The sequence below is a fragment of the Oncorhynchus keta genome, chromosome 21 (assembly GCF_023373465.1).
Source record: "Oncorhynchus keta strain PuntledgeMale-10-30-2019 chromosome 21, Oket_V2, whole genome shotgun sequence".
Classification (NCBI taxonomy): Eukaryota; Metazoa; Chordata; class Actinopteri; order Salmoniformes; family Salmonidae; genus Oncorhynchus; species Oncorhynchus keta.
The window spans coordinates 26,720,538-26,730,827 of NC_068441.1; positions in this window are offsets into that span (position 1 = coordinate 26,720,538).

Genomic DNA, 10,290 nt, shown 5'->3' on the forward strand with positions numbered 1-10,290 from the left:
TACTGTAGGTCTCCCTCCCTCCCTGTCCCACAACCTACTGCACACAAGGGGAAGGGGAAGGAAGTAAGAGAGGAAAAAAATACATGAGCAGTAGGAAGACAGAGAGAGAGGAGATGCTGGGATTTGTTAATGTGAAAAATGTATGCTATGTATTACAATGTAAAAAAAATACCTGGGCATTTCTAAACTGATATGTGAATGCACAATTGTAGACTCCTAAATCATACACACAGACAGACATTTTGTAATAGACTCATATGATATTCTAGTTTAAAGTGGCACGGTGCCCTGCTCCTTATCTTTCTCTCCTTCCCCACTACCAGCCATTTGAAAAGTTTATGTAATTATACTTTCCTGTGGATATATTGTCTCATATTCCTACTGCCAAAAGGACCAAGCACACAGACAAAAAACCGGTAAACATTAAAATATTTTATTCAACATTTTGGCTTATAGAGGGTGTGAGAAGGACCTTTCTTGATTCAAAATGCTAATTCCTGCCGGATGTAGTGATATGCATTTCAATGTCGGGTTTCCAGGCAACGCATGACAGATTAACGGGAGTAGTTTTGGAATGCGGAGCCATTGGGCGCGTTGGAGTGGTACACTGAAAGCAGCCGACTGTCGACGGAACATATGCACCGACAGCAAATTGGACATGTTGTGCAGTTTCTAGGAAACGCAATAATGGCAGACATGGAATTTGCCTAAATAGAGCTCGCCATCGTGTATTCCTAAAACACGGAAATAAATTACAGCTGGTTCGTTCAACCATTCCCATGGGGGAAATTAATTGGGAAAGAATAGAGTTTTGGAATAAAGTCTGAATTTAACACGCTTAGGGGAATTTATACGTTTTCTTCCATGTGATAATAACAGTCAGATAACATGACCTTTATGAATTATGAAGCCTTTATGTGGTTTGTTATTTATTACATAAATTCTTCGAAATTCACAAAAACCGACATTAGCTGATGAATATGATCTCATAGGACATGATTTCCTAAACCTGTGTTTACCACATACCTTATTTTCGGCGTTTATACAAAAACGACACTTCTCTTCCTCATAGGCTTTGTACAAAGAACCATGGCAGAGTTAGTGCATACAATAAGACACCATTGCTATTTCTCTCGATTGTCGATGAAGGGGATGCTATCGAAATACCACTTCTCCTACAGGAAGCTGAACATGATCAACATGGCGCAAGGAATGAATATCCTGATAAGAGAATTTGATACAAGCCCAAGCTCTTTAGAACATTTACAAGTCTGGTTTTGTATTTTTCTCAAAATATAACCAGGTAGTGAGTGCATAGGCTGGCTACTATAATGAAAACATAGGTGTTTTTGCAGCATATGGGAAATGCTCTATTGTTTGCCATTACTTCATGCCCCTGTACCTTCCTCATTATTTGTGATTGTGCAACATGGAATTACAACAGATGTGATTAAATGGAGTCCAAAGATTTTTACTGTATGGTAATTGATTGCATATCAGCATCACTACAGCCTGCAGGGTATTTATTTCATCCTTAACATTTGTGTTGCTTTTGTCAGTAAGCATGTAAAGAACAGAATTGGATTCAATCACGAAGGACAAAAACACTTACTGTACAGAAAATGATTAGAATATGCATGTACATCAGTTCACATAAGTTACTGGGTAAACAATATGCATTGCAGTCAAATGTACTTGGCTTTTGATAACTGGTGTCTGGGGTACTTGCTCATTAAGGACCAGTTTCTCAGTCACAGATTAAGCCTCTAAAATTGTCAGTGTAGAAATCCCCAACAATAACCCATTTGTAGACCACAATGTGTATTACATTTTATTCACATTTAGACAATCAACACATTTTCATTTGTTTGGTGACAATATAACAGACAATACAAATGCTAGGCTATAACATGGAACACAACATTACAGTAATATCAAGATTTTAAAAAATATTTTACATTTTTTATTTCACCTTTATTTAACCAGGTAGGCTAGTTGAGAACAAGTTTTTCATTTACAACTGCGACCTGGCCAAGATAAAGCAAAGCAGTCCGACACAAACAACAGAGTTAAAAATGGCATAAACAAGCGTACTATCGGGAATTTGTCGGTGGTGACAGTGTTACCTAGCCTCAGTGCAGTGGGCAGCTGGGAGAAGGTGCTCTTGTTCTCCATGGACTTTACAGTGTCCCAAAATGTTTTGTAGTTAGAGCTACAGGATGCAAATTTCTGTTTGAAAAAGCTAGCCTTTGCTTTCCTGACTGACTGCGTGTATTGGTCTCTGACTTCCCTGAAAAATTGCATATCGCGAGGACTATTCGATGCTATTGCAGTCCGCCACAGGAGGTTTTGTGCTGGTCAAGGGCAGCCAGGTCTGGAGTGAACCAAGGGCTATATCTGTTCTTAGTTCTACATTTTTTGAAAGGGGCATGCTTATTTAAGATGGTGAGGAAATTACTTTTAAAGAACGACCAGGCATCCTCAACAGACGGGATGAGGTCAATATCCTCCCAGGATACCCTCGCAAGGTCGATTAGAAAGGCCTACTCGCAGAAGTGTTTTAGGGAACGTTTGACAGTGATGAGGGGTGGTCATTTGACCGCAGACCCATAGCAAATGTAGGCAATGAGGCAGTGATCGCTGAGATCCTGATTGAAAACAGCAAAGGTGTATTTGGAAAGCAAGTTGGTCAGGATAATATCTATGAGGGTGCACATGTTTACGGATTTAGGGTTGTACCTGGTGGGTTCCTTGATAATTTGTGTGAGTTTGAGGGCATCTAGTTTAGATTGTAGAACTGCCAGGGTGTTAAGCATATCCCCGCTTAGGTCACCTAACAGAACGAACTCTGTAGATGGGGGGCAATCAATTCACATATGGTGTCCAGGGCACAGCTGGGAGCTGAGGGGGGTCTATAACAGGCGGCAACAGTGAGAGACTTATTTCTGGAGAGATTCATTTTAAAAATTAGAAGCTCAAACTGTTTGGGCATAGACCTGGAAAGTATGACAGAACTTTGCAAGCTATCTCTGCAGTAGATTGCAACTAATCCACTTTGGCAGTTCTATCTTGATGGAAAATGTTGTAGTTGGGGATGGAAATTTCAGAATATTTGGTGGCCTTCCTAAGCCAGGATTCAGACACGGTGAGGACATCAGGCATGGCGGAGTGTGCAAAAGCAGTAAGTAAAACAAACTTAGGGAGGAGGCTTCTGATGTTAACATGCACGAAACCAATACTTTTTCAGTTACAGAAGTCAACAAATGAGAGTACCCGGGGACACGCAGGGCCTGGGTTAACCTCCACATCACCCGAGGAGGAGTAGGATGAGGGTACGGCTAAAGGCTATCAAAACTGGTCGTCTAGTGCGTTGGGGACAGAGAATAAAAGGAGCAGATTTCTGGGCATGGTAGAATAGATTCAGGGCATAATGTACAGACAAGAGTATGGTGGGGTGCGGTTAAAAGGGAGGTAAACCCAGGCATTTTATGACGATAAGAGAGGTTGCATCTCTGGACGCACTAGTTATGCGGGGTGAGGTCACCGCATGTGTGGGAGGTGCGACAAAGGAGGTATCTGAGGCCGAAATGGTGAGTTAACTACACACAGGGCCTGAGTTCGAGACAGATCAACAAAACATAAGCTAAATGGAGTACCGTGATTAATGAAAAGTCCAGCAGGCATCAGCTATGTAGCCAAGTGATCATAGGGTCCAGTGAACAACAATAGATGAAACAGGGAAGCCACTGGGTAGTCGTTACTACCTAGCAAGCGGGAGACACAGTGTTTAAAGTTAGCAGGCCGGGGCTAGTAGAAGCGCCTGCTCCAACGTCCGGCAAAGGCCGGTTGAGGGCACAGCGGATGGAGTTATGTCGGCAGACCAGTTGTGGTAGAATGGTGGGCTCCTTGTCGACAAAGGCTCCAGGCCAGTTGGCGAAAGAGGTATTGTAGTAATTTTGTTTGCTAGCCGGAAGATGCTCCTGGCTAACTGGTTCTAGATTCGGGACAGGGGCGTTAGCCACTATAGCCACTCGGTAGCAGCTAGCTAGCAGCAATGATCCGATGCAAAGCATATATAGCATATTGTCACAAGTAAGATATTTCATTTATTTATGTTAGACATTTGGATTACATGTCATTAGATTGTACATATAAATATGTATTTAAGCTCTAAATAGTTATCCACCCAAAACAGCAACAATTCTTGTCATTCATAATTTGATCAGTTATACTTGAAAGTGTAGTGTTGGCATTTGTTGCTGGCATGTCATGCCTAAGTTTGCTCATCTTGCCAATGAAAAAAATCAGTAAATATCATGGCAATATCAGTGGGTTTTGTGGTGAATGAGCCATCTGATTCCATGAATGATGGAGCTGAGTTTGCCTTTTTTGCTAAAATTGAAGGTGCTCCAAAGCTTTTTACTGTCATTCTTTGTCATTGTTTCATAGTATTCTTTTTATTCAGTTTAGTCACATTATTTCTAAATTTACAGTACATTTGCCAATCAGTTTTGCAGCCAGACTTCTTTGCCATTCGTTTTGTCTCATCCCTCTCAACCATACAATTTTTTAATTCCTCATCATTCCACGGGGATTTAAACATTTTTACAGACATTTTCTTAATGGGTGCATGCTTATTAGTAACTTGGATTAGCAATTTCATAAATGTGTCAAGTGCAGCGTCTGGCTGCTCCTCATTATACACCACATACCAACAAATGATTCTTTACATCAACAACATAGGAATCACTACAAAACTTAGTATAATTAGAGGTCATACAATATGTTAGGCCTAGCCTTTGGAATTTAGTTTTTCCTAGATATGTCTAATATATTGTGATCACTACATCTGATGAATTTGGATACTACTTTAAAAGCATATTGCTGCCGCATTAGTAAAGATGTGAACAATAAATGTTGACGATTTCATTCCTGTGCTGTTTTTTGTAAAAAAAAAAATGTTCACCTTTATTTAACCAGGTAGGCTAGTTGAGAACAAATTCTCATTTGCAACTGCGACCTGGCCAAGATAAAGCATAGCAGTGTGAACAGACAACACAGAGTTACACATGGAGTAAACAATTAACAAGTCAATAACACAGTAGAAAAAAAGGGGAGTCTATATACAATGTGTGCAAAAGGCATGAGGAGGTAGGCGAATAATTACAATTTTGCAGATTAACACTGGAGTGATAAATGATCAGATGGTCATGTACAGGTAGAGATAATTGGTGTGCAAAAGAGCAGAAAAGTAAATAAATAAAAACAGTGTGGGGATGGGGTAGGTGAAAATGGGTGGGCTATTTACCAATAGACTATGTACAGCTGCAGCGATCGGTTAGCTGCTCAGATAGCTGATGTTTGAAGTTGGTGAGGTAGATGAAAGTCTCCAACTTCAGCGATTTTTGCAATTCGTTCCAGTCACAGGCAGCAGAGTACTGGAACGAAAGGCGGCCAAATGAGGTGTTGGCTTTAGGGATGATCAGTGAGATACACCTGCTGGAACGCGTGCTACGGATGGGTGTTGCCATCGTGACCAGCTTTACCTAGCATGGACTTGTAGATGACCTGGAGCCAGTGGGTCTGGCGACGAATATGTAGCGAGGGCCAGCCGACTAGAGCATACAAGTCGCAGTGGTGGGTGGTATAAGGTGCTTTAGTGACAAAACGGATGGCACTGTGAAAAACTGCATCCAGTTTGCTGAGTAGAGTGTTGGAAGCAATTTTGTAGATGACATCACCGAAGTCGAGGATCGGTAGGATAGTCAGTTTTACTAGGGTAAGCTTGGCGGCGTGAGTGAAGGAGGCTTTGTTGCGGAATAGAAAGCCGACTCTTGATTTGATTTTCGATTGGAGATGTTTGATATGAGTCTGGAAGGAGAGTTTGCAGTCTAGCCAGACACCTAGGTACTTATAGATGTCCACATATTCAAGGTCGGAACCATCCAGGGTGGTGATGCTTGTCGGGCATGCGGGTGCAGGCAGCGATCGGTTGAAAAGCATGCATTTGGTTTTACTAGCGTTTAAGAGCAGTTGGAGGCCACGGAAGGAGTGTTGTATGGCATTGAAGCTTGTTTGGAGGTTAGATACCACAGTGTCCAATCACGGGCCGAAAGTATATAGAATGGTGTCGTCTGCGTAGAGGTGGATCAGGGAATCGCCCGCAGCAAGAGCAACATCATTGATGGTTCTGTTAACTACCTGGTAGGATGACTGATAACCTGGTTCAGGTTATCAGACTGTTTGCACTTGGTCTATAGGAGCTTCCCACCGGAATGGGCTTTAGGTGAGGTAAATTAACTTGTAGCCATATTACTTCAACAGTATTTAACATGAGATCCTCTCTAAGCTTTACATGAATGTGGTTCTGAATATAAACAGCCACACCTCCACCTTCAGCATTTCTGTATTTTCTGTAGATGTTATAACCATGTATTGCTACCACTGTATCATCAAAATGTATTATCTAAGTGAGTTTCAGAGATTGTCAATATGAATGTCATCTGTTATTAGCAAATTATTGATTTTATGAACCTTGCTTTTTAAGCTACATATGTTAACGTGGGCTATTTTTTAGCACTTTTCTGGGATGCTTGATTGTTTTCATTGCTTTACTGGGAAGCTTAGCAGAAGTAGAGATTCATGTTAGTGCAGGGTGAGCTGCACAGCAGACTTCCTACTAGGGCACACCACCTCAGTGCTAACAGTTTAACTCTGGTTTCTGTATGCAGTAATCATGTGCATAAATAGCTGTAGGATGAGAAGAGGCATTCAGGGCAGTTAGAGGGACATACATGAAGTTACATTATGTCTTCCAACACCCCTGGGATAATGTACATTTGCTGAAACATTATGACAACTCAGCAACACATTAGTACAGATTATCTGAGCTGGACTTGGGTCATTAAAAGTAATTGACAATACAATCAAACTAGCAAAGGCAATGATGACAAGTCAGTCATAACATGGCTAATATACTAGTGTACCTATTTATGTAGCAAGCTAAAAACACAGAGCATAACATTAGCTAGATGGCTTGCTGCTAGGAGGACTTCATGTCATTGGAGGAGTGGGTGAGTGACTGACTTTTCCAGCTCGTATCGTTTTTCAGTGTCTACACTGCTAGATGCACGTGCCGTTTGGTTAGCTAGCAAGAAATGTGAATCGCTTTGCTAGATAGCTATGCTGAACGACTGTTATCCATTTAGCATCTCTCTTGCGTTTGCAAACTCACTCTGGCTAGCTTTTTACTCTGATTTCAGAGCACTCCTCGAGTGTGACAGAGCTCAGAATAACTGATTAAATTATGAACGCGCAAGACCCGCGGTGTCAGAAAACATACTCAAAAAAAGTAGTACATAGTCATGAACGCTCTATATAAAAGATGTAAACATACTAACCAGCTCTGCCAGAATGTGTAAATTGGTCAGGGAGGTGTACTCTCATTTGTGTCTGGAAGTATCTAGCTAGCAAGTAGGCCAACTTTAGCCAGTTTGCTTGTCTGGGACAACACATGCATTGGCAGGCAGGCAAGTTGCAGAAGGATGAGCAGGCCATTCCCCATCGTTTATCAGTGCAATTTTGACAGCTAACTAGCTTAAAAAAGTTTGAGAAGGTTTATCTAATGTTCCTTTGTTCGATTTTAGCTCATCTTGCTCTGGCTAACAACCAATTGTATGGTTGTTTGATCAATAGGACTGTAAAGTTCCCAAATGTAAGAGGACTCCCGTGGTATTTAGTTACATATTTGCAGAAATCCAATCAAGTGTATTTTGTGGCTTTTGACTGTGTTCTAATGATTTAAAGTCACGCTGTTGCAACTACCTGTATACACAGTCCAGTTCAAATTGAATGATGGCAGGCCCTTGTGGCAAATGGCTTGTTTGCATACAGGACTAATGTACCTCTGATTGGCTATGGTGCACCGACCTGCGTAGTTTCAGGTCCTGGACGAGACAGATGTTTTCATTAGGTTTTATTTACTGCAGTGTCTATTAATTGTCCAAAGCATGGCCGCTTTCAAACTCGATATAGCTATAGAATTTTCACAAATGCCTCAGTATATGTAATTCCCAAACACTCAAAGAATTTATGAAATCGTGAAAATGACCATATCTAATATCATATCTAACCAATTCTAAGTATTTAAAAAAAAAAAATATATATATATATATATATATATATAAAAGTGTCATTCTTCCTGGGGGTGTATTTGAACAGATTTCAATACCACTTCATGTTGCTAAAAAGGCTGTCAGTTTCACTTTAATGGACACATTTTGGGGATGACCAAATGCAATAGTGTTGTATAAGCAACTAATTTTCATTTATTTGTAAGATTACAAAACAAACCTTTTCCATAGCCTGTTTGTCATGTTGGTGTTTACATTTCTACTAACTTCTGTGATAACTTAAAAGTCAAGACAAATACAATTAACTTATGATTATTATTTTTATTTTTTTTCAAAGTGAATACATGTTTAGTAATATTTCAGGCACATCATACAGGTGTCAACTACAATATATATCCCAGAAATGGTTAAAGAATGGGACAAATGTAATAAGTCAGTGCTTGTGTCCATAGAAGTTTGTATGAATGAGTAGTTACATTCAATACATGTTGACAGAATGGCTGCGAGAGACATTGAGATTGTTGCTGTTCTCCCAGGTAACTCCCTTGCTTCCGGAACCACTGAAGGACCCAGTATTGTCAGGAAGCTTGAAGAAGATGTGTGTCACCATCTAGGCCCATGACACAGCATGCAGTGGCCTGATAGGGTCGAGGACAATGCATTATGTACCTTTCATCACACAAGCCATGTTAGCATTCACTACACATGTTGCTGAACAATTTAACTCTTCTTTTTAGTGTCATTAACTAGGTTTCTATCCAATTTGACAAGATTTTCATGCGAATATTCAAAAAATCTGCATTACAAAACTTGTTTATCAAATGGGCTTGTTGCAGATAAAAGGCTGTAGTAATGTAGAGCACATAAAAATACATTTAGTTTTTAAATTCCCATGAACCGAATAAAAAAAATACATCGCATTTAACTATACAGATGGTTGCGTAATATAGCGCGTGTGCCCACTGGTATATCTGTGCGCTGTTGGCTTGAGCGCATGTATAGTCTACATGATGAGATTATGGACAAGAGAGCGAAATTTTGCAAATAGCATTGATTATCATGTCACCAGAATAAAACCCTCAATAGTTATTGGAAAGGACCCTCAAATTCATCACCTTGCACTTTCACCACCCTGTGAAGTTCATAACTTATTTAATCTGTAACCTCATAAACTGCATGCTCTGCCGAGGAGTCGTAGTGGGAGGACCACACATCGCTTGACTCCAAGTTAACTTTGATATGATGGTTATTATATCAATAGGTTTTCACCAACATTTCTCGCATAATTAATTTTACTGACAAAAAGATCCCACCTTGTCTAGCCTATTTTGTTTTGCCGATATTTGGAAAGTTAACCGAAAAATTATTTTTCCATCAGGCCAATCATACGATTTTTTTTTCATCCGACCTGTACTTTACTCACATAGAAAGGTTGGATGGAAACCTGGTTACAGATATACAGTGCCTTTAGAAAGTATTTACACTGCTCGACTCTTCCCATATTTTGTTGTGTTACAGACTGAAATTAAAATAGTTTCAATGTTTTTGTCACTGGCCTACACACAATACCCTATAATGTCAAAGTGGAATTGTTTTTCAAAATGTTTACAAATTCATAAAAATTAAAAGCTGAAATGTCTTCAGTCAACAAGTATTCAAACCCTTTTATAGTAAGCTAAAATATGTTCAGGAGTAAAAATGTGCTTAACAAGTCACATAAAAGTTTCATAGGCTCACTGTTTGAAACAATTGGATATCCCTTTGAGCATGGTGAAGTTATTACACTTTGGATGGTGTATCAATACACCCAGTCACTAAACATACAGGCGTCCTTCCTAACTCAGTTGCCCGAGAGGAAGGATACCTTTTAGGGATTTAACAGTTAGAGTTTATTGGCTGTGATAGGAGAAAACTGAGGATGGATCAACAACATTGTTGTTACTCCACAATACTAATCTAATTGACAAAATGAAAAGCCTGTACAGTCTAAAACATATTCCAAAACATGCATCCTGTGTGCAACAACGCAGTAAAGTAATACTGCAAAAAATGTGGCAAGGCCATTCACTTTTCATCCTGAATACAAAGTGCTACGTTTGGGGCAAATTCAATACATTCAATTACCACACTCCATATATTCAAGCTAGAGGTCGACCGA